Raw genomic sequence first — 22,021 nt, 5'->3', positions numbered from 1 at the left:
TTCTGTTAATTCATCTCACAGAGTTACATCTTTCCCTTCAAGAAGCCTTTCGCTAAGGCTGTTCTTGTGGAATTGGCAAAGGGATATTTGGAAGCCCATAGAGGGCCAAGGTGAAAAAGGAAATATCTTCCGTTCAAAACTGGAAAGAAGCTTTCTGAGAAACTGCTCTGTGTTCTGTTAATTCGTCTCACAGAGTTACATCTTTCCCTTCAAGTAGCCTTTCGCTAAGGCTGTTCTTGTGGAATGGGCAAAGGGAAATTTGGAAGCCCATAGAGGGCTATGGTGGAAAAGGAAATATCTTCCGTTCAAAACTGGAAAGAAGCTTTCTGAGAAACTGCTCTGTGTTCTGTTAATTCATCTCACAGAGTTACATCTTTCCCTTCAAGAAGCCTTTCGCTAAGGCTGTTCTTGTGGAATAGGCAAAGGGATATTTGGAAGCCCATAGAGGGCTATGGTGAAAAAGGAAATATCTTCCGTTCAAAACTGGAAAGAAGCTTTCTGAGAAACTGCTCTGTGCTCCGTTCATTCATCTCACAGAGTTACATCTTTCCCTTCAAGAAGCCTTTCGCTAAGGCTGTTCTTGTGGAATTGGCAAAGGGATATTTGGAAGCCCTTAGAGGGCTATGGAGAAAAAGGAACTATCTTCCGTTCGAAACTGGAAAGAAGCTTTCTGAGAGACTGCTCTGTGTTCTGTTAATTCAACTCACAGAGTTACATCTTTCCCTTCAAGAAGCCTTTCGCTAAGGCTGTTCTTGTGGAATTGGCAAAGGGATATTTTTAAGCCCATAGAGGGCTATGGTGAAAAAGGAAATATCTTCTGTTCAAAACTGGAAAGAAACTTTCTGAGAAACTGCTCTGTGTTCTGTTAATTCATCTCACAGAGTTACATCTTTCCCTTCAAGAAAACTTTCGATAAAGCTGTTCTTGTGGAATTGGCAAAGGGATATTTGGAAGACCATAGAGGGCTATGGTGAAAAAGGAAATATCTTCCGTTCAAAACTGGAAAGAAGGTTTCTGAGAAACTGCTCTGTGTTCTGTTAATTCATCTCACAGAGTTACATCTTTCCCTTCAAGAAGCCTTTCGCTAAGGCTGTTCTTGTGGAATTGGCAAAGGGATATTTGGAAGCCCATAGAGGGCTATGGTGAAAAATGAAATATCTTCCGTTCAAAACAGGAAAGAAGCTTTCTGAGAAACTGTTCTGTGTTCTGTTAATTCATCTCACAGCGTTACATCTTTCCCTTCAAGAAGCCTTTCGCTAAGGCTGTTCTTGTGGAATTGGCAAAGGATATTGGAAGCCCTTGAGTTCTATGGTGAAAAAGGAAATATCTTCCGTTCAAAACTGGAAAGAACCTTTCTGAGAAACTGCTCTGTGTTCTGTTAATTCATCTCACAGAGTTACATCTTTCCCTTCAAGAAGCCTTTCGCTAAGGCTGTTCTTGTGGAATTGGCAAAGGGATATTTGGAAGCCCATAGAGGACTATGGTGTAAAAGGAAATAACTTCCTTTCAAAACTGGAAAGAAGCTTTCTGAGAAACTGCTCTGTGTCCTGTTAATTCTTCTCACCGAGTTACATCTTTCCCTTCAAGAAGCCTTTCGCTAAGGCTGTTCTTGTGGAATTGGCAAAGGGATATTGGAAGCCCATAGAGGGCTATGGTGACACAGGAAATATCTTCCGTTCAAAACTGGAAAGAAGCTTTCTGAGAAACTGCTCTGTGTTATGTTAATTCATCTCACAGAGTTACATCTTTCCCTTCAAGAAGCCTTTCGCTAAGGCTGTTCTTGTGGAATTGGCAAAGGGATATTTGGAAGCCCTTAGAGGGCCATGGTGAAAAAGGAAATATCTTCCGTTCAAAACAGGAAAGAAGCTTTCTGAGAAACTGTTCTGTGTTCTGTTAATTCATCTCAGAGCGTTACATCTTTCCCTTCAAGAAGCCTTTCGATAAGGCTGTTCTTGTGGAATTGGCAAAGCGATATTTGGAAGCCCATATAGGTCTCTCGTGAAAAAGGAAATATCTTCCTTTCAAAACTGGAAAGAAACTTTCAGAGAGTGCTCTGTGTTCTTTAAATTCATCTCACAGAGTTACATCTTTCCCTTCAAGAAGCCTTTCGCTAAGGCTGTTCTTGTGGAATTGGAAAAGGGATATTTGGAAGCCCATAGAGGGCTATAGTGAAAAAGGAAATATCTTCCGTTCAAAACTGGAAAGAAGCTTTCTGAGAAACTGCTCTGTGTTCTGTTAATTCATCTCACAGAGTTACATCTTTCCCTTCAAGAAGCCTTTCCCTAAGGCTGTTCTTGTGGAATTGGCAAAAGGATATTTGGAAGCCCATAGAGGGCAATGGTGAAAAAGGAAATATCTTCCGTTCAAAACTGGAAAGAAGCTTTCTGAGAAACTGCTCTGTGTTCTGTTAATTCATCTCACAGAGTTACATCTTTCCCTTCAAGAAGCCTTTCGCTAAGGCTGTTCTTATGGAATTGGCAAAGGGATATTTGGAAGCCCATAGAGGGCTATGGTGAAAAAGGAATTATCTTCCGTTCGAAACTGGAAAGAAGCTTTCTGAGAAACTGCTCTGTGTTCTGTTAATTCATCTCACAGAGTTACATCTTTCCCTTGGAGAAGCCTTTCGTTAAGGCTGCTCTTGTGGAATTGGCAAAGTGTTATTTGGAAGCCCATAGAGGGCTATGGTGAAAAAGGAAATATCTTCCGTTCAAAACTGGAAATAAGCTTTGTGAGAAACTGCTCTGTGTTCTGTTAATTCATCTCACAGAGTTACATCTTTCCCTTCAAGAAGCCTTTCGATAAGGCTGTTCTTGTGGAATTGGCAAAGCGATATTTGGAATCCCATAGAGGACTCTCGTGAAAAAGGAAATATCTTCCGTTCAAAACTGGAAAGAAACTTTCTGAGAGACTGCTCTGTGTTCTTTAAATTCATCTCACAGAGTTACATCTTTCCCTTCAAGAAGCCTTTCGCTAAGGCTGTTCTTGTGGAATTGGAAAAGGGATATTTGGAAGCCCATAGAGGGCTATGGTGAAAAAGGAAATATCTTCCGTTCAAAACTGGAAAGAAGCTTTCTGAGAAACTGCTCTGTGCTCCGTTCATTCATCTCACAGAGTTACATCTTTCCCTTCAAGAAGCCTTTCGCTAAGGCTGTTCTTGTGGAATTGGCAAAGGGATATTTGGAAGCCCTTAGAGGGCTATGGAGAAAAAGGAACTATCTTCCGTTCGAAACTGGAAAGAAGCTTTCTGAGAAACTGCTCTGTGTTCTGTTAATTCAACTCACAGAGTTACATCTTTCCCTTCAAGAAGCCTTTCGCTAAGGCTGTTCTTGTGGAATTGGCAAAGGGATATTTTTAAGCCCATAGAGGGCTATGGTGAAAAAGGAAATATCTTCCGTTCAAAACTGGAAAGAAACTTTCTGAGAAACTGCTCTGTGTTCTGTTAATTCATCTCACAGAGTTACATCTTTCCCTTCAAGAAAACTTTCGATAAAGCTGTTCTTGTGGAATTGGCAAAGGGATATTTGGAAGACCATAGAGGGCTATGGTGAAAAAGGAAATATCTTCCGTTCAAAACTGGAAAGAAGGTTTCTGAGAAACTGCTCTGTGTTCTGTTAATTCATCTCACAGAGTTACATCTTTCCCTTCAAGAAGCCTTTCGCTAAGGCTGTTCTTGTGGAATTGGCAAAGGGATATTTGGAAGCCCATAGAGGGCTATGGTGAAAAATGAAATATCTTCCGTTCAAAACTGGAAAGAAGCTTTCTGAGAAACTGTTCTGTGTTCTGTTAATTCATCTCACAGCGTTACATCTTTCCCTTCAAGAAGCCTTTCGCTAAGGCTGTTCTTGTGGAATTGGCAAAGGATATTGGAAGCCCTTGAGGGCTATGGTGAAAAAGGAAATATCTTCCGTTCAAAACTGGAAAGAACCTTTCTGAGAAACTGCTCTGTGTTCTGTTAATTCATCTCACAGAGTTACATCTTTCCCTTCAAGAAGCCTTTCGCTAAGGTTGTTCTTGTGGAATTGGCAAAGGGATATTTGGAAGCCCATAGAGGACTATGGTGAAAAAGGAAATAACTTCCTTTCAAAACTGGAAAGAAGCTTTCTGAGAAACTGCTCTGTGTCCTGTTAATTCTTCTCACCGAGTTACATCTTTCCCTTCAAGAAGCCTTTCGCTAAGGCTGTTCTTGTGGAATTGGCAAAGGGATATTGGAAGCCCATAGAGGGCTATGGTGACACAGGAAATATCTTCCGTTCAAAACTGGAAAGAAGCTTTCTGAGAAACTGCTCTGTGTTATGTTAATTCATCTCACAGAGTTACATCTTTCCCTTCAAGAAGCCTTTCGCTAAGGCTGTTCTTGTGGAATTGGCAAAGGGATATTTGGAAGCCCTTAGAGGGCCATGGTGAAAAAGGAAATATCTTCCGTTCAAAACTGGAAAGAAGCTTTCTGAGAAACTGTTCTGTGTTCTGTTAATACATCTCAGAGCGTTACATCTTTCCCTTCCAGAAGCCCTTCGCTAAGGCTGTTCTTGTGGAATTGGCAAAGGGATATTTGGAAGCCCATAGAGGGCTATGGTGAAAAAGGAAATATCTTCCGTTCGAAACTGGAAAGAAACTTTCTGAGAAACTGCTCTGTGTTCTGTTAATTCATCTCACAGAATTACATCTTTCCCTTGGAAAAGCCTTTCGGTAAGGCTGTTCTTGTGGAATTGGCAAAGTGATATTTGGAAGCCCATAGAGGGCTATGGTGAAAAAGGAAATATCTTCCGTTCAAATCTGGAAAGAAGCTTTCTGAGAAACTGCTCTGTGTTCTGTTAATTCATCTCACAGAGTTACATCTTTCCCTTCAAGAAGCCTTTCGCTAAGGCTGTTCTTGTGGAATTGGCAAAGGGATATTTAGAAGCCCATAGGGGGCTACGGGGAAAAAGGAAATATCTTCCGTTCAAAACTGGAAAGAAGCTTTCTGAGAAACTGCTCTGTGTTCTGTTAATTCACCTCACAGAGTTACATCTTTCCCTTCAAGAAGCCTTTCGCTAAGGCTGTTCTTGTGGAATTGGCAAAGGGATATTTGGAAGCCCATAGAGGACTACGGTGAAAAAGGAAATAACTTCCGTTCAAAACTGGAAAGAAGCTTTCTGAGAAACTGCTCTGTGTTCTGTTAATTCATCTCACAGAGTTACAACTTTCCCTTCAAGAAGCCTTTCGCTAAGGCTGTTCTTGTGGAATTGGCAAAGGGATATTTGGAAGCCCATAGAGGGCTATGGTGATAAAGGAAATATCTTCCGTTCAAAACTGGAAAGAAGCTTTCTGAGAAACTGCTCTGTGTCCTGTTAATTCTTCTCACTGAGTTACATCTTTCCCTTCAAGAAGCCTTTCGCTAGGGCTGTTCTTGTGGAATTGGAAAAGTGATATTTGAAGCCCATAGAGGGCTATGGTGAAACAGGAAATATCATCCGTTCAAAACTGGAAAGAAGCTTTCTGAGAAACTACTCTGTGTTCTGTTAATTCATCTCACAGAGTTACATCTTTCCCTTCAAGAAGCCTTTCGCTAAGGCTGTTCTTGTGGAATTGGCAAAGGGATATTTGGAAGCCCTTAGAGGGCTATGGAGAAAAAGGAACTATCTTCCCTTCGAAACTGGAAAGAAGCTTTGTGAGAAACTGCTCTGTGTTCTGTTAATTCAACTCACAGAGTTACATCTTTCCCTTCAAGAAGCCTTTCGCTAAGGCTGTTCTTGTGGAATTGGCAAAGGGATATTTTTAAGCCCATAGAGGGCTATGGTGAAAAAGGAAATATCTTCCGTTCAAAACTGGAAAGAAGCTTTCTGAGAAACTGCTCTGTGCTCCGTTCATTCATCTCACAGAGTTACATCTTTCCCTTCAAGAAGCCTTTCGCTAAGGCTGTTCTTGTGGAATTGGCAAAGGGATACTTGGAAGCCCTTAGAGGGCTATGGAGAAAAAGGAACTATCTTCCGTTCGAAACTGGAAAGAAGCTTTCTGAGAGACTGCTCTGTGTTCTGTTAATTCAACTCACAGAGTTACATCTTTCCCTTCAAGAAGCCTTTCGCTAAGGCTGTTCTTGTGGAATTGGCAAAGGGATATTTTTAAGCCCATAGAGGTCTATGGTGAAAAAGGAAATATCTTCTGTTCAAAACTGGAAAGAAACTTTCTGAGAAACTGCTCTGTGTTCTGTTAATTCATCTCACAGAGTTACATCTTTCCCTTCAAGAAAACTTTCGATAAAGCTGTTCTTGTGGAATTGGCAAAGGGATATTTGGAAGACCATAGAGGGCTATGGTGAAAAAGGAAATATCTTCCTTTCAAAACTGGAAAGAAGGTTTCTGAGAAACTGCTCTGTGTTCTGTTAATTCATCTCACAGAGTTACATCTTTCCCTTCAAGAAGCCTTTCGCTAAGGCTGTTCTTGTGGAATTGGCAAAGGGATATTTGGAAGCCCATAGAGGGCTATGGTGAAAAATGAAATATCTTCCGTTCAAAACAGGAAAGAAGCTTTCTGAGAAACTGTTCTGTGTTCTGTTAATTCATCTCACAGCGTTACATCTTTCCCTTCAAGAAGCCTTTCGCTAAGGCTGTTCTTGTGGAATTGGCAAAGGATATTGGAAGCCCTTGAGTTCTATTTTGAAAAAGGAAATATCTTCCGTTCAAAACTGGAAAGAACCTTTCTGAGAAACTGCTCTGTGTTCTGTTAATTCATCTCACAGAGTTACATCTTTCCCTTCAAGAAGCCTTTCGCTAAGGCTGTTCTTGTGGAATTGGCAAAGGGATATTTGGAAGCCCATAGAGGACTATGGTGAAAAAGGAAATAACTTCCTTTCAAAACTGGAAAGGAGCTTTCTGAGAAAATTCTCTGTGTCCTGTTAATTCTTCTCACCGAGTTACATCTTTCCCTTCAAGAAGCCTTTCGCTAAGGCTGTTCTTGTGGAATTGGCAAAGGGATATTGGAAGCCCATAGAGGGCTATGGTGACACAGGAAATATCTTCCGTTCAAAACTGGAAAGAAGCTTTCTGAGAAACTGCTCTGTGTTATGTTAATTCATCTCACAGAGTTACATCTTTCCCTTCAAGAAGCCTTTCGCTAAGGCTGTTCTTGTGGAATCGGCAAAGGGATATTTGGAAGCCCTTAGAGGGCCATGGTGAAAAAGGAAATATCTTCCGTTCAAAACTGGAAAGAAGCTTTCTGAGAAACTGTTCTGTGTTCTGTTAATTCATCTCAGAGCGTTACATCTTTCCCTTCAAGAAGCCTTTCGATAAGGCTGTTCTTGTGGAATTGGCAAAGCGATATTTGGAAGCCCATATAGGTCTCTCGTGAAAAAGGAAATATCTTCCTTTCAAAACTGGAAAGAAACTTTCTGAGAGACTGCTCTGTGTTCTTTAAATTCATCTCACAGAGTTACATCTTTCCCTTCAAGAAGCCTTTCGCTAAGGCTGTTCTTGTGGAATTGGAAAAGGGATATTTGGAAGCCCATAGAGGGCTATGGTGAAAAAGGAAATATCTTCCGTTCAAAACTGGAAAGAAGCTTTCTGAGAAACTGCTCTGTGTTCTGTTAATTCATCTCACAGAGTTACATCTTTCCCTTCAAGAAGCCTTTCCCTAAGGCTGTTCTTGTGGAATTGGCAAAAGGATATTTGGAAACCCATAGAGGGCAATGGTGAAAAAGGAAATATCTTCCGTTCAAAACTGGAAAGAAGCTTTCTGAGAAACTGCTCTGTGTTCTGTTAATTCATCTCACAGAGTTACATCTTTCCCTTCAAGAAGCCTTTCGCTAAGGCTGTTCTTGTGGAATTGGCAAAGGGATATTTGGAAGCCCATAGAGGGCTATGGTGAAAAAGGAATTATCTTCCGTTCGAAACTGGAAAGAAGCTTTCTGAGAAACTGCTCTGTGTTCTGTTAATTCATCTCACAGAGTTACATCTTTCCCTTCAAGAAGCCTTTCGCTAAGGCTGTTCTTGTGGAATAGGCAAAGGGATATTTGGAAGCCCATAGAGGGCTATGGTGAAAAAGGAAATATCTTCCGTTCAAAACTGGAAAGAAGCTTTCTGAGAAACTGCTCTGTGCTCCGTTCATTCATCTCACAGAGTTACATCTTTCCCTTCAAGAAGCCTTTCGCTAAGGCTGTTCTTGTGGAATTGGCAAAGGGATATTTGGAAGCCCTTAGAGGGCTATGGAGAAAAAGGAACTATCTTCCGTTCGAAACTGGAAAGAAGCTTTCTGAGAAACTGCTCTGTGTTCTGTTAATTCAACTCACAGAGTTACATCTTTCCCTTCAAGAAGCCTTTCGCTAAGGCTGTTCTTGTGGAATTGGCAAAGGGATATTTTTAAGCCCATAGAGGGCTATGGTGAAAATGGAAATATCTTCCGTTCAAAACTGGAAAGAAACTTTCTGAGAAACTGCTCTGTGTTCTGTTAATTCATCTCACAGAGTTACATCTTTCCCTTCAAGAAAACTTTCGATAAAGCTGTTCTTGTGGAATTGGCAAAGGGATATTTGGAAGACCATAGAGGGCTATGGTGAAAAAGGAAATATCTTCCGTTCAAAACTGGAAAGAAGGTTTCTGAGAAACTGCTCTGTGTTCTGTTAATTCATCTCACAGAGTTACATCTTTCCCTTCAAGAAGCCTTTCGCTAAGGCTGTTCTTGTGGAATTGGCAAAGGGATATTTGGAAGCCCATAGAGGGCTATGGTGAAAAATGAAATATCTTCCGTTCAAAACTGCAAAGAAGCTTTCTGAGAAACTGTTCTGTGTTCTGTTAATTCATCTCACAGCGTTACATCTTTCCCTTCAAGAAGCCTTTCGCTAAGGCTCTTCTTGTGGAATTGGCAAAGGATATTGGAAGCCCTTGAGGGCTATGGTGAAAAAGGAAATATCTTCCGTTCAAAACTGGAAAGAACCGTTCTGAGAAACTGCTCTGTGTTCTGTTAATTCATCTCACAGAGTTACATCTTTCCCTTCAAGAAGCCTTTCGCTAAGGCTGTTCTTGTGGAATTGGCAAAGGGATATTTGGAAGCCCATAGAGGACTATGGTGAAAAAGGAAATAACTTCCTTTCAAAACTGGAAAGAAGCTTTCTGAGAAACTGCTCTGTGTCCTGTTAATTCTTCTCACCGAGTTACATCTTTCCCTTCAAGAAGCCTTTCGCTAAGGCTGTTCTTGTGGAATTGGCAAAGGGATATTGGAAGCCCATAGAGGGCTATGGTGACACAGGAAATATCTTCCGTTCAAAACTGGAAAGAAGCTTTCTGAGAAACTGCTCTGTGTTATGTTAATTCATCTCACAGAGTTACATCTTTCCCTTCAAGAAGCCTTTCGCTAAGGCTGTTCTTGTGGAATTGGCAAAGGGATATTTGGAAGCCCTTAGAGGGCCATGGTGAAAAAGGAAATATCTTCCGTTCAAAACTGGAAAGAAGCTTTCTGAGAAACTGTTCTGTGTTCTGTTAATTCATCTCAGAGCGTTACATCTTTCCCTTCCAGAAGCCCTTCGCTAAGGCTGTTCTTGTGGAATTGGCAAAGGGATATTTGGAAGCCCATAGAGGGCTATGGTGAAAAAGGAAATATCTTCCGTTCGAAACTGGAAAGAAACTTTCTGAGAAACTGCTCTGTGTTCTGTTAATTCATCTCACAGAATTACATCTTTCCCTTGGAAAAGCCTTTCGGTAAGGCTGTTCTTGTGGAATTGGCAAAGTGATATTTGGAAGCCCATAGAGGGCTATGGTGAAAAAGGAAATATCTTCCGTTCAAATCTGGAAAGAAGCTTTCTGAGAAACTGCTCTGTGTTCTGTTAATTCATCTCACAGAGTTACATCTTTCCCTTCAAGAAGCCTTTCGCTAAGGCTGTTCTTGTGGAATTGGCAAAGGGATATTTAGAAGCCCATAGGGGGCTACGGGGAAAAAGGAAATATCTTCCGTTCAAAACTGGAAAGAAGCTTTCTGAGAAACTGCTCTGTGTTCTGTTAATTCACCTCACAGAGTTACATCTTTCCCTTCAAAGAGCCTTTCGCTAAGGCTGTTCTTGTGGAATTGGCAAAGGGATATTTGGAAGCCCATAGAGGACTACGGTGAAAAAGGAAATAACTTCCGTTCAAAACTGGAAAGAAGCTTTCTGAGAAACTGCTCTGTGTTCTGTTAATTCATCTCACAGAGTTACAACTTTCCCTTCAAGAAGCCTTTCGCTAAGGCTGTTCTTGTGGAATTGGCAAAGGGATATTTGGAAGCCCATAGAGGGCTATGGTGATAAAGGAAATATCTTCCGTTCAAAACTGGAAAGAAGCTTTCTGAGAAACTGCTCTGTGTCCTGTTAATTCTTCTCACTGAGTTACATCTTTCCCTTCAAGAAGCCTTTCGCTAGGGCTGTTCTTGTGGAATTGGAAAAGGGATATTTGAAGCCCATAGAGGGCTATGGTGAAACAGGAAATATCATCCGTTCAAAACTGGAAAGAAGCTTTCTGAGAAACTGCTCTGTGTTCTGTTAATTCATCTCACAGAGTTACATCTTTCCCTTCAAGAAGCATTTCGCTAAGGCTGTTCTTGTGGAATTGGCAAAGGGATATTTGGAAGCCCTTAGAGGGCTATGGAGAAAAAGGAACTATCTTCCCTTCGAAACTGGAAAGAAGCTTTCTGAGAAACTGCTCTGTGTTCTGTTAATTCAACTCACAGAGTTACATCTTTCCCTTCAAGAAGCCTTTCGCTAAGGCTGTTCTTGTGGAATTGGCAAAGGGATATTTTTAAGCCCATAGAGGGCTATGGTGAAAAAGGAAATATCTTCTGTTCAAAACTGGAAAGAAACTTTCTGAGAAACTGCTCTGTGTTCTGTTAATTCATCTCACAGAGTTACATCTTTCCCTTCAAGAAAACTTTCGATAAAGCTGTTCTTGTGGAATTGGCAAAGGGATATTTGGAAGACCATAGAGGGCTATGGTGAAAAAGGAAATAACTTCCGTTCAAAACTGGAAAGAAGGTTTCTGAGAAACTGCTCTGTGTTCTGTTAATTCATCTCACAGAGTTACATCTTTCCCTTCAAGAAACCTTTCGCAAAGGCTGTTCTTGTGGAATTGGCAAAGGGATATTTGGAAGCCCATAGAGGGCAATGGTGAAAAAGGAAATATCTTCCGTTCTAAACTGGAAAGAAGCTTTCTGAGAAACTGTTCTGTGTTCTGTTAATTCATCTCACAGCGTTACATCTTTCCCTTCAAGAAGCCTTTCGCTAAGGCTGTTCTTGTGGAATTGGCAAAGAATATTGGAAGCCCTTGAGGGCTATGGTGAAAAAGGAAATATCTTCCTTTCAAAACTGGAAAGAACCTTTCTGAGAAACTGCTCTGTGTTCTGTTAATTCATCTCACAGAGTTACATCTTTCCCTTCAAGAAGCCTTTCGCTAAGGCTGTTCTTGTGGAATTGGCAAAGGGATATTTGGAAGCCCATAGAGGGCCAAGGTGAAAAAGGAAATATCTTCCGTTCAAAACTGGAAAGAAGCTTTCTGAGAAACTGCTCTGTGTTCTGTTAATTCGTCTCACAGAGTTACATCTTTCCCTTCAAGTAGCCTTTCGCTAAGGCTGTTCTTGTGGAATGGGCAAAGGGAAATTTGGAAGCCCATAGAGGGCTATGGTGGAAAAGGAAATATCTTCCGTTCAAAACTGGAAAGAAGCTTTCTGAGAAACTGCTCTGTGTTCTGTTAATTCATCTCACAGAGTTACATCTTTCCCTTCAAGAAGCCTTTCGCTAAGGCTGTTCTTGTGGAATAGGCAAAGGGATATTTGGAAGCCCATAGAGGGCTATGGTGAAAAAGGAAATATCTTCCGTTCAAAACTGGAAAGAAGCTTTCTGAGAAACTGCTCTGTGCTCCGTTCATTCATCTCACAGAGTTACATCTTTCCCTTCAAGAAGCCTTTCGCTAAGGCTGTTCTTGTGGAATTGGCAAAGGGATATTTGGAAGCCCTTAGAGGGCTATGGAGAAAAAGGAACTATCTTCCGTTCGAAACTGGAAAGAAGCTTTCTGAGAGACTGCTCTGTGTTCTGTTAATTCAACTCACAGAGTTACATCTTTCCCTTCAAGAAGCCTTTCGCTAAGGCTGTTCTTGTGGAATTGGCAAAGGGATATTTTTAAGCCCATAGAGGGCTATGGTGAAAAAGGAAATATCTTCTGTTCAAAACTGGAAAGAAACTTTCTGAGAAACTGCTCTGTGTTCTGTTAATTCATCTCACAGAGTTACATCTTTCCCTTCAAGAAAACTTTCGATAAAGCTGTTCTTGTGGAATTGGCAAAGGGATATTTGGAAGACCATAGAGGGCTATGGTGAAAAAGGAAATATCTTCCGTTCAAAACTGGAAAGAAGGTTTCTGAGAAACTGCTCTGTGTTCTGTTAATTCATCTCACAGAGTTACATCTTTCCCTTCAAGAAGCCTTTCGCTAAGGCTGTTCTTGTGGAATTGGCAAAGGGATATTTGGAAGCCCATAGAGGGCTATGGTGAAAAATGAAATATCTTCCGTTCAAAACAGGAAAGAAGCTTTCTGAGAAACTGTTCTGTGTTCTGTTAATTCATCTCACAGCGTTACATCTTTCCCTTCAAGAAGCCTTTCGCTAAGGCTGTTCTTGTGGAATTGGCAAAGGATATTGGAAGCCCTTGAGTTCTATGGTGAAAAAGGAAATATCTTCCGTTCAAAACTGGAAAGAACCTTTCTGAGAAACTGCTCTGTGTTCTGTTAATTCATCTCACAGAGTTACATCTTTCCCTTCAAGAAGCCTTTCGCTAAGGCTGTTCTTGTGGAATTGGCAAAGGGATATTTGGAAGCCCATAGAGGACTATGGTGTAAAAGGAAATAACTTCCTTTCAAAACTGGAAAGAAGCTTTCTGAGAAACTGCTCTGTGTCCTGTTAATTCTTCTCACCGAGTTACATCTTTCCCTTCAAGAAGCCTTTCGCTAAGGCTGTTCTTGTGGAATTGGCAAAGGGATATTGGAAGCCCATAGAGGGCTATGGTGACACAGGAAATATCTTCCGTTCAAAACTGGAAAGAAGCTTTCTGAGAAACTGCTCTGTGTTATGTTAATTCATCTCACAGAGTTACATCTTTCCCTTCAAGAAGCCTTTCGCTAAGGCTGTTCTTGTGGAATTGGCAAAGGGATATTTGGAAGCCCTTAGAGGGCCATGGTGAAAAAGGAAATATCTTCCGTTCAAAACAGGAAAGAAGCTTTCTGAGAAACTGTTCTGTGTTCTGTTAATTCATCTCAGAGCGTTACATCTTTCCCTTTAAGAAGCCTTTCGATAAGGCTGTTCTTGTGGAATTGGCAAAGCGATATTTGGAAGCCCATATAGGTCTCTCGTGAAAAAGGAAATATCTTCCTTTCAAAACTGGAAAGAAACTTTCAGAGAGTGCTCTGTGTTCTTTAAATTCATCTCACAGAGTTACATCTTTCCCTTCAAGAAGCCTTTCGCTAAGGCTGTTCTTGTGGAATTGGAAAAGGGATATTTGGAAGCCCATAGAGGGCTATGGTGAAAAAGGAAATATCTTCCGTTCAAAACTGGAAAGAAGCTTTCTGAGAAACTGCTCTGTGTTCTGTTAATTCATCTCACAGAGTTACATCTTTCCCTTCAAGAAGCCTTTCCCTAAGGCTGTTCTTGTGGAATTGGCAAAAGGATATTTGGAAGCCCATAGAGGGCAATGGTGAAAAAGGAAATATCTTCCGTTCAAAACTGGAAAGAAGCTTTCTGAGAAACTGCTCTGTGTTCTGTTAATTCATCTCACAGAGTTACATCTTTCCCTTCAAGAAGCCTTTCGCTAAGGCTGTTCTTATGGAATTGGCAAAGGGATATTTGGAAGCCCATAGAGGGCTATGGTGAAAAAGGAATTATCTTCCGTTCGAAACTGGAAAGAAGCTTTCTGAGAAACTGCTCTGTGTTCTGTTAATTCATCTCACAGAGTTACATCTTTCCCTTGGAGAAGCCTTTCGTTAAGGCTGCTCTTGTGGAATTGGCAAAGTGTTATTTGGAAGCCCATAGAGGGCTATGGTGAAAAAGGAAATATCTTCCGTTCAAAACTGGAAATAAGCTTTGTGAGAAACTGCTCTGTGTTCTGTTAATTCATCTCACAGAGTTACATCTTTCCCTTCAAGAAGCCTTTCGATAAGGCTGTTCTTGTGGAATTGGCAAAGCGATATTTGGAATCCCATAGAGGGCTCTCGTGAAAAAGGAAATATCTTCCGTTCAAAACTGGAAAGAAACTTTCTGAGAGACTGCTCTGTGTTCTTTAAATTCATCTCACAGAGTTACATCTTTCCCTTCAAGAAGCCTTTCGCTAAGGCTGTTCTTGTGGAATTGGAAAAGGGATATTTGGAAGCCCATAGAGGGCTATGGTGAAAAAGGAAATATCTTCCGTTCAAAACTGGAAAGAAGCTTTCTGAGAAACTGCTCTGTGCTCCGTTCATTCATCTCACAGAGTTACATCTTTCCCTTCAAGAAGCCTTTCGCTAAGGCTGTTCTTGTGGAATTGGCAAAGGGATATTTGGAAGCCCTTAGAGGGCTATGGAGAAAAAGGAACTATCTTCCGTTCGAAACTGGAAAGAAGCTTTCTGAGAAACTGCTCTGTGTTCTGTTAATTCAACTCACAGAGTTATATCTTTCCCTTCAAGAAGCCTTTCGCTAAGGCTGTTCTTGTGGAATTGGCAAAGGGATATTTTTAAGCCCATAGAGGGCTATGGTGAAAAAGGAAATATCTTCCGTTCAAAACTGGAAAGAAACTTTCTGAGAAACTGCTCTGTGTTCTGTTAATTCATCTCACAGAGTTACATCTTTCCCTTCAAGAAAACTTTCGATAAAGCTGTTCTTGTGGAATTGGCAAAGGGATATTTGGAAGACCATAGAGGGCTATGGTGAAAAAGGAAATATCTTCCGTTCAAAACTGGAAAGAAGGTTTCTGAGAAACTGCTCTGTGTTCTGTTAATTCATCTCACAGAGTTACATCTTTCCCTTCAAGAAGCCTTTCGCTAAGGCTGTTCTTGTGGAATTGGCAAAGGGATATTTGGAAGCCCATAGAGGGCTATGTTGAAAAATGAAATATCTTCCGTTCAAAACTGGAAAGAAGCTTTCTGAGAAACTGTTCTGTGTTCTGTTAATTCATCTCACAGCGTTACATCTTTCCCTTCAAGAAGCCTTTCGCTAAGGCTGTTCTTGTGGAATTGGCAAAGGATATTGGAAGCCCTTGAGGGCTATGGTGAAAAAGGAAATATCTTCCGTTCAAAACTGGAAAGAACCTTTCTGAGAAACTGCTCTGTGTTCTGTTAATTCATCTCACAGAGTTACATCTTTCCCTTCAAGAAGCCTTTCGCTAAGGTTGTTCTTGTGGAATTGGCAAAGGGATATTTGGAAGCCCATAGAGGACTATGGTGAAAAAGGAAATAACTTCCTTTCAAAACTGGAAAGAAGCTTTCTGAGAAACTGCTCTGTGTCCTGTTAATTCTTCTCACCGAGTTACATCTTTCCCTTCAAGAAGCCTTTCGCTAAGGCTGTTCTTGTGGAATTGGCAAAGGGATATTGGAAGCCCATAGAGGGCTATGGTGACACAGGAAATATCTTCCGTTCAAAACTGGAAAGAAGCTTTCTGAGAAACTGCTCTGTGTTATGTTAATTCATCTCACAGAGTTACATCTTTCCCTTCAAGAAGCCTTTCGCTAAGGCTGTTCTTGTGGAATTGGCAAAGGGATATTTGGAAGCCCTTAGAGGGCCATGGTGAAAAAGGAAATATCTTCCGTTCAAAACTGGAAAGAAGCTTTCTGAGAAACTGTTCTGTGTTCTGTTAATACATCTCAGAGCGTTACATCTTTCCCTTCCAGAAGCCCTTCGCTAAGGCTGTTCTTGTGGAATTGGCAAAGGGATATTTGGAAGCCCATAGAGGGCTATGGTGAAAAAGGAAATATCTTCCGTTCGAAACTGGAAAGAAACTTTCTGAGAAACTGCTCTGTGTTCTGTTAATTCATCTCACAGAATTACATCTTTCCCTTGGAAAAGCCTTTCGGTAAGGCTGTTCTTGTGGAATTGGCAAAGTGATATTTGGAAGCCCATAGAGGGCTATGGTGAAAAAGGAAATATCTTCCGTTCAAATCTGGAAAGAAGCTTTCTGAGAAACTGCTCTGTGTTCTGTTAATTCATCTCACAGAGTTACATCTTTCCCTTCAAGAAGCCTTTCGCTAAGGCTGTTCTTGTGGAATTGGCAAAGGGATATTTAGAAGCCCATAGGGGGCTACGGGGAAAAAGGAAATATCTTCCGTTCAAAACTGGAAAGAAGCTTTCTGAGAAACTGCTCTGTGTTCTGTTAATTCACCTCACAGAGTTACATCTTTCCCTTCAAGAAGCCTTTCGCTAAGGCTGTTCTTGTGGAATTGGCAAAGGGATATTTGGAAGCCCATAGAGGACTACGGTGAAAAAGGAAATAACTTCCGTTCAAAACTGGAAAGAAGCTTTCTGAGAAACTGCTCTGTGTTCTGTTAATTCATCTCACAGAGTTACAACTTTCCCTTCAAGAAGCCTTTCGCTAAGGCTGTTCTTGTGGAATTGGCAAAGGGATATTTGGAAGCCCATAGAGGGCTATGGTGATAAAGGAAATATCTTCCGTTCAAAACTGGAAAGAAGCTTTCTGAGAAACTGCTCTGTGTCCTGTTAATTCTTCTCACTGAGTTACATCTTTCCCTTCAAGAAGCCTTTCGCTAGGGCTGTTCTTGTGGAATTGGAAAAGTGATATTTGAAGCCCATAGAGGGCTATGGTGAAACAGGAAATATCATCCGTTCAAAACTGGAAAGAAGCTTTCTGAGAAACTACTCTGTGTTCTGTTAATTCATCTCACAGAGTTACATCTTTCCCTTCAAGAAGCCTTTCGCTAAGGCTGTTCTTGTGGAATTGGCAAAGGGATATTTGGAAGCCCTTAGAGGGCTATGGAGAAAAAGGAACTATCTTCCCTTCGAAACTGGAAAGAAGCTTTGTGAGAAACTGCTCTGTGTTCTGTTAATTCAACTCACAGAGTTACATCTTTCCCTTCAAGAAGCCTTTCGCTAAGGCTGTTCTTGTGGAATTGGCAAAGGGATATTTTTAAGCCCATAGAGGGCTATGGTGAAAAAGGAAATATCTTCCGTTCAAAACTGGAAAGAAACTTTCTGAGAAACTGCTCTGTGTTCTGTTAATTCATCTCACAGAGTTACATCTTTCCCTTCAAGAAAACTTTCGATAAAGCTGTTCTTGTGGAATTGGCAAAGGGATATTTGGAAGACCATAGAGGGCTATGGTGAAAAAGGAAATAACTTCCGTTCAAAACTGGAAAGAAGGTTTCTGAGAAACTGCTCTGTGTTCTGTTAATTCATCTCACAGAGTTACATCTTTCCCTTCAAGAAACCTTTCGCTAAGGCTGTTCTTGTGGAATTGGCAAAGGGATATTTGGAAGCCCATAGAGGGCAATGGTGAAAAAGGAAATATCTTCCGTTCTAAACTGGAAAGAAGCTTTCTGAGAAACTGTTCTGTGTTCTGTTAATTCATCTCACAGCGTTACATCTTTCCCTTCAAGAAGCCTTTCGCTAAGGCTGTTCTTGTGGAATTGGCAAAGAATATTGGAAGCCTTTGAGGGCTATGGTGAAAAAGGAAATATCTTCCTTTCAAAACTGGAAAGAACCTTTCTGAGAAACTGCTCTGTGTTCTGTTAATTCATCTCACAGAGTTACATCTTTCCCTTCCAGAAGCCTTTCGCTAAGGCTGTTCTTGTGGAATTGGCAAAGGGATATTTGGAAGCCCATAGAGGGCCATGGTGAAAAAGGAAATATCTTCCGTTCAAAACTGGAAAGAAGCTTCCTGAGAAACTGCTCTGTGTTCTGTTAATTCGTCTCAAAGAGTTACATCTTTCCCTTCAAGTAGCCTTTCGCTAAGGCTGTTCTTGTGGAATGGGCAAAGGGAAATTTGGAAGCCCATAGAGGGCTATGGTGGAAAAGGAAATATCTTCCGTTCAAAACTGGAAAGAAGCTTTCTGAGAAACTGCTCTGTGTTCTGTTAATTCATCTCACAGAGTTACATCTTTCCCTTCAAGAAGCCTTTCGCTAAGGCTGTTCTTGTGGAATAGGCAAAGGGATATTTGGAAGCCCATAGAGGGCTATGGTGAAAAAGGAAATATCTTCCGTTCAAAACTGGAAAGAAGCTTTCTGAGAAACTGCTCTGTGCTCCGTTCATTCATCTCACAGAGTTACATCTTTCCCTTCAAGAAGCCTTTCGCTAAGGCTGTTCTTGTGGAATTGGCAAAGGGATACTTGGAAGCCCTTAGAGGGCTATGGAGAAAAAGGAACTATCTTCCGTTCGAAACTGGAAAGAAGCTTTCTGAGAGACTGCTCTGTGTTCTGTTAATTCAACTCACAGAGTTACATCTTTCCCTTCAAGAAGCCTTTCGCTAAGGCTGTTCTTGTGGAATTGGCAAAGGGATATTTTTAAGCCCATAGAGGTCTATGGTGAAAAAGGAAATATCTTCTGTTCAAAACTGGAAAGAAACTTTCTGAGAAACTGCTCTGTGTTCTGTTAATTCATCTCACAGAGTTACATCTTTCCCTTCAAGAAAACTTTCGATAAAGCTGTTCTTGTGGAATTGGCAAAGGGATATTTGGAAGACCATAGAGGGCTATGGTGAAAAAGGATATATCTTCCGTTCAAAACTGGAAAGAAGGTTTCTGAGAAACTGCTCTGTGTTCTGTTAATTCATCTCACAGAGTTACATCTTTCCCTTCAAGAAGCCTTTCGCTAAGGCTGTTCTTGTGGAATTGGCAAAGGGATATTTGGAAGCCCATAGAGGGCTATGGTGAAAAATGAAATATCTTCCGTTCAAAACAGGAAAGAAGCTTTCTGAGAAACTGTTCTGTGTTCTGTTAATTCATCTCACAGCGTTACATCTTTCCCTTCAAGAAGCCTTTCGCTAAGGCTGTTCTTGTGGAATTGGCAAAGGATATTGGAAGCCCTTGAGTTCTATTTTGAAAAAGGAAATATCTTCCGTTCAAAACTGGAAAGAACCTTTCTGAGAAACTGCTCTGTGTTCTGTTAATTCATCTCACAGAGTTACATCTTTCCCTTCAAGAAGCCTTTCGCTAAGGCTGTTCTTGTGGAATTGGCAAAGGGATATTTGGAAGCCCATAGAGGACTATGGTGAAAAAGGAAATAACTTCCTTTCAAAACTGGAAAGGAGCTTTCTGAGAAAATTCTCTGTGTCCTGTTAATTCTTCTCACCGAGTTACATCTTTCCCTTCAAGAAGCCTTTCGCTAAGGCTGTTCTTGTGGAATTGGCAAAGGGATATTGGAAGCCCATAGAGGGCTATGGTGACACAGGAAATATCTTCCGTTCAAAACTGGAAAGAAGCTTTCTGAGAAACTGCTCTGTGTTATGTTAATTCATCTCACAGAGTTACATCTTTCCCTTCAAGAAGCCTTTCGCTAAGGCTGTTCTTGTGGAATCGGCAAAGGGATATTTGGAAGCCCTTAGAGGGCCATGGTGAAAAAGGAAATATCTTCCGTTCAAAACTGGAAAGAAGCTTTCTGAGAAACTGTTCTGTGTTCTGTTAATTCATCTCAGAGCGTTACATCTTTCCCTTCAAGAAGCCTTTCGATAAGGCTGTTCTTGTGGAATTGGCAAAGCGATATTTGGAAGCCCATAGAGGGCTCTCGTGAAAAAGGAAATATCTTCCGTTCAAAACTGGAAAGAAACTTTCTGAGAGACTGCTCTGTGTTCTTTAAATTCATCTCACAGAGTTACATCTTTCCCTTCAAGAAGCCTTTCGCTAAGGCTGTTCTTGTGGAATTGGAAAAGGGATATTTAGAAGCCCATAGAGGGCTATGGTGAAAAAGGAAATATCTTCCGTTCAAAACTGGAAAGAAGCTTTCTGAGAAACTGCTCTGTGTTCTGTTAATTCATCTCACAGAGTTACATCTTTCCCTTCTAGAAGCCTTTCGCTAAGGCTGTTCTTTTGGAATTGGCAAAGGTATATTTGGAAGCCCATAGAGGGCCCTGGTCAAAAAGGAAATATCTTCCGTTGAATACTGGAAAGAGGCTTTCTGAGAAACTGCTCTGTGTTCTGTTAATTCATCTCACAGAGTTACATCTTTCCCTTCAAGTAGCCTTTCGCTAAGGCTGTTCTTGTGGAATGGGCAAAGGGAAATTTGGAAGCCCATAGAGGGCTATGGTGGAAAAGGAAATATCTTCCGTTCAAAACTGGAAAGAAGCTTTCTGAGAAACTGCTCTGTGTTCTGTTAATTCATCTCACAGAGTTACATCTTTCCCTTCAAGAAGCCTTTCGCTAAGGCTGTTCTTGTGGAATAGGCAAAGGGATATTTGGAAGCCCATAGAGGGCTATGGTGAAAAAGGAAATATCTTCCGTTCAAAACTGGAAAGAAGCTTTCTGAGAAACTGCTCTGTGCTCCGTTCATTCATCTCACAGAGTAACATCTTTCCCTTCAAGAAGCCTTTCGCTAAGGCTGTTCTTGTGGAATTGGCAAAGGGATATTTGGAAGCCCTTAGAGGGCTATGGAGAAAAAGGAACTATCTTCCGTTCGAAACTGGAAAGAAGCTTTCTGAGAAACTGCTCTGTGTTCTGTTAATTCAACTCACAGAGTTACATCTTTCCCTTCAAGAAGCCTTTCGCTAAGGCTGTTCTTGTGGAATTGGCAAAGGGATATTTGGAAGCCCATAGAGGACTATGGTGAAAAAGGAAGTAACTTCCTTTCAAAACTGGAAAGAAGCTTTCTGAGAAACTGCTCTGTGTCCTTTTAATTCTTCTCACCGAGTTACATCTTTCCCTTCAAGAAGCCTTTCGCTAAGGCTGTTCTTGTGGAATTGGCAAAGGGATATTGGAAGCCCATAGAGGGCTATGGTGACACAGGAAATATCTTCCGTTCAAAACTGGAAAGAAGCTTTCTGAGAAACTGCTCTGTGTTATGTTAATTCATCTCACAGAGTTACATCTTTCCCTTCAAGAATCCTTTCGCTAAGGCTGTTCTTGTGGAATTGGCAAAGGGATATTTGGAAGCCCTTAGAGGGCAATGGTGAAAAAGGAAATATCTTCCGTTCAAAACTGGAAAGAAGCTTTCTGAGAAACTGCTCTGTGTTCTGTTAATTCATCTCACAGAGTTACATCTTTCCCTTCAAGAAGCCTTTCGCTAAGGCTGTTCTTGTGGAATTGGCAAAGGGATATTTGGAAGCCCATAGAGGGCTATGGTGAAAAAGGAATTATCTTCCGTTCGAAACTGGAAAGAAGCTTTCTGAGAAACTGCTCTGTGTTCTGTTAATTCATCTCACAGAGTTACATCTTTCCCTTGGAGAAGCCTTTCGTTAAGGCTGCTCTTGTGGAATTGGCAAAGTGATATTTGGAAGCCCATAGAGGGCTATGGTGAAAAAGGAAATATCTTCCGTTCAAAACTGGAAATAAGCTTTGTGAGAAACTGCTCTGTGTTCTGTTAATTCATCTCACAGAGTTACATCTTTCCCTTCAAGAAGCCTTTCGATAAGGCTGTTCTTGTGGAATTGGCAAAGCGATATTTGCAATCCCATAGAGGGCTCTCGTGAAAAAGGAAATATCTTCCGTTCAAAACTGGAAAGAAACTTTCTGAGAGACTGCTCTGTGTTCTTTAAATTCATCTCACAGAGTTACATCTTTCCTTCAAGAAGCCTTTCGCTAAGGCTGTTCTTGTGGAATTGGAAAAGGGATATTTGGAAGCCCATAGAGGGCTATGGTGAAAAAGGAAATATCTTCCGTTCAAAACTGGAAAGAAGCTTTCTGAGAAACTGCTCTGTGTTCTGTTAATTCATCTCACAGAGTTACATCTTTCCCTTCAAGAAGCCTTTCCCTAAGGCTGTTCTTGTGGAATTGGCAAAGGGATATTTGGAAGCCCATAGAGGGCAATGGTGAAAAAGGAAATGTCTTCCGTTCAAAACTGGAAAGAAGCTTTCTGAGAAACTGCTCTGTGTTCTGTTAATTCATCTCACAGAGTTACATCTTTCCCTTCAAGAAGCCT

Source organism: Chlorocebus sabaeus, chromosome 2 (genome assembly GCF_047675955.1).
Source record: "Chlorocebus sabaeus isolate Y175 chromosome 2, mChlSab1.0.hap1, whole genome shotgun sequence".
NCBI lineage: Eukaryota > Metazoa > Chordata > Mammalia > Primates > Cercopithecidae > Chlorocebus > Chlorocebus sabaeus.
Note: the sequence above shows the minus strand (reverse complement) of the source record.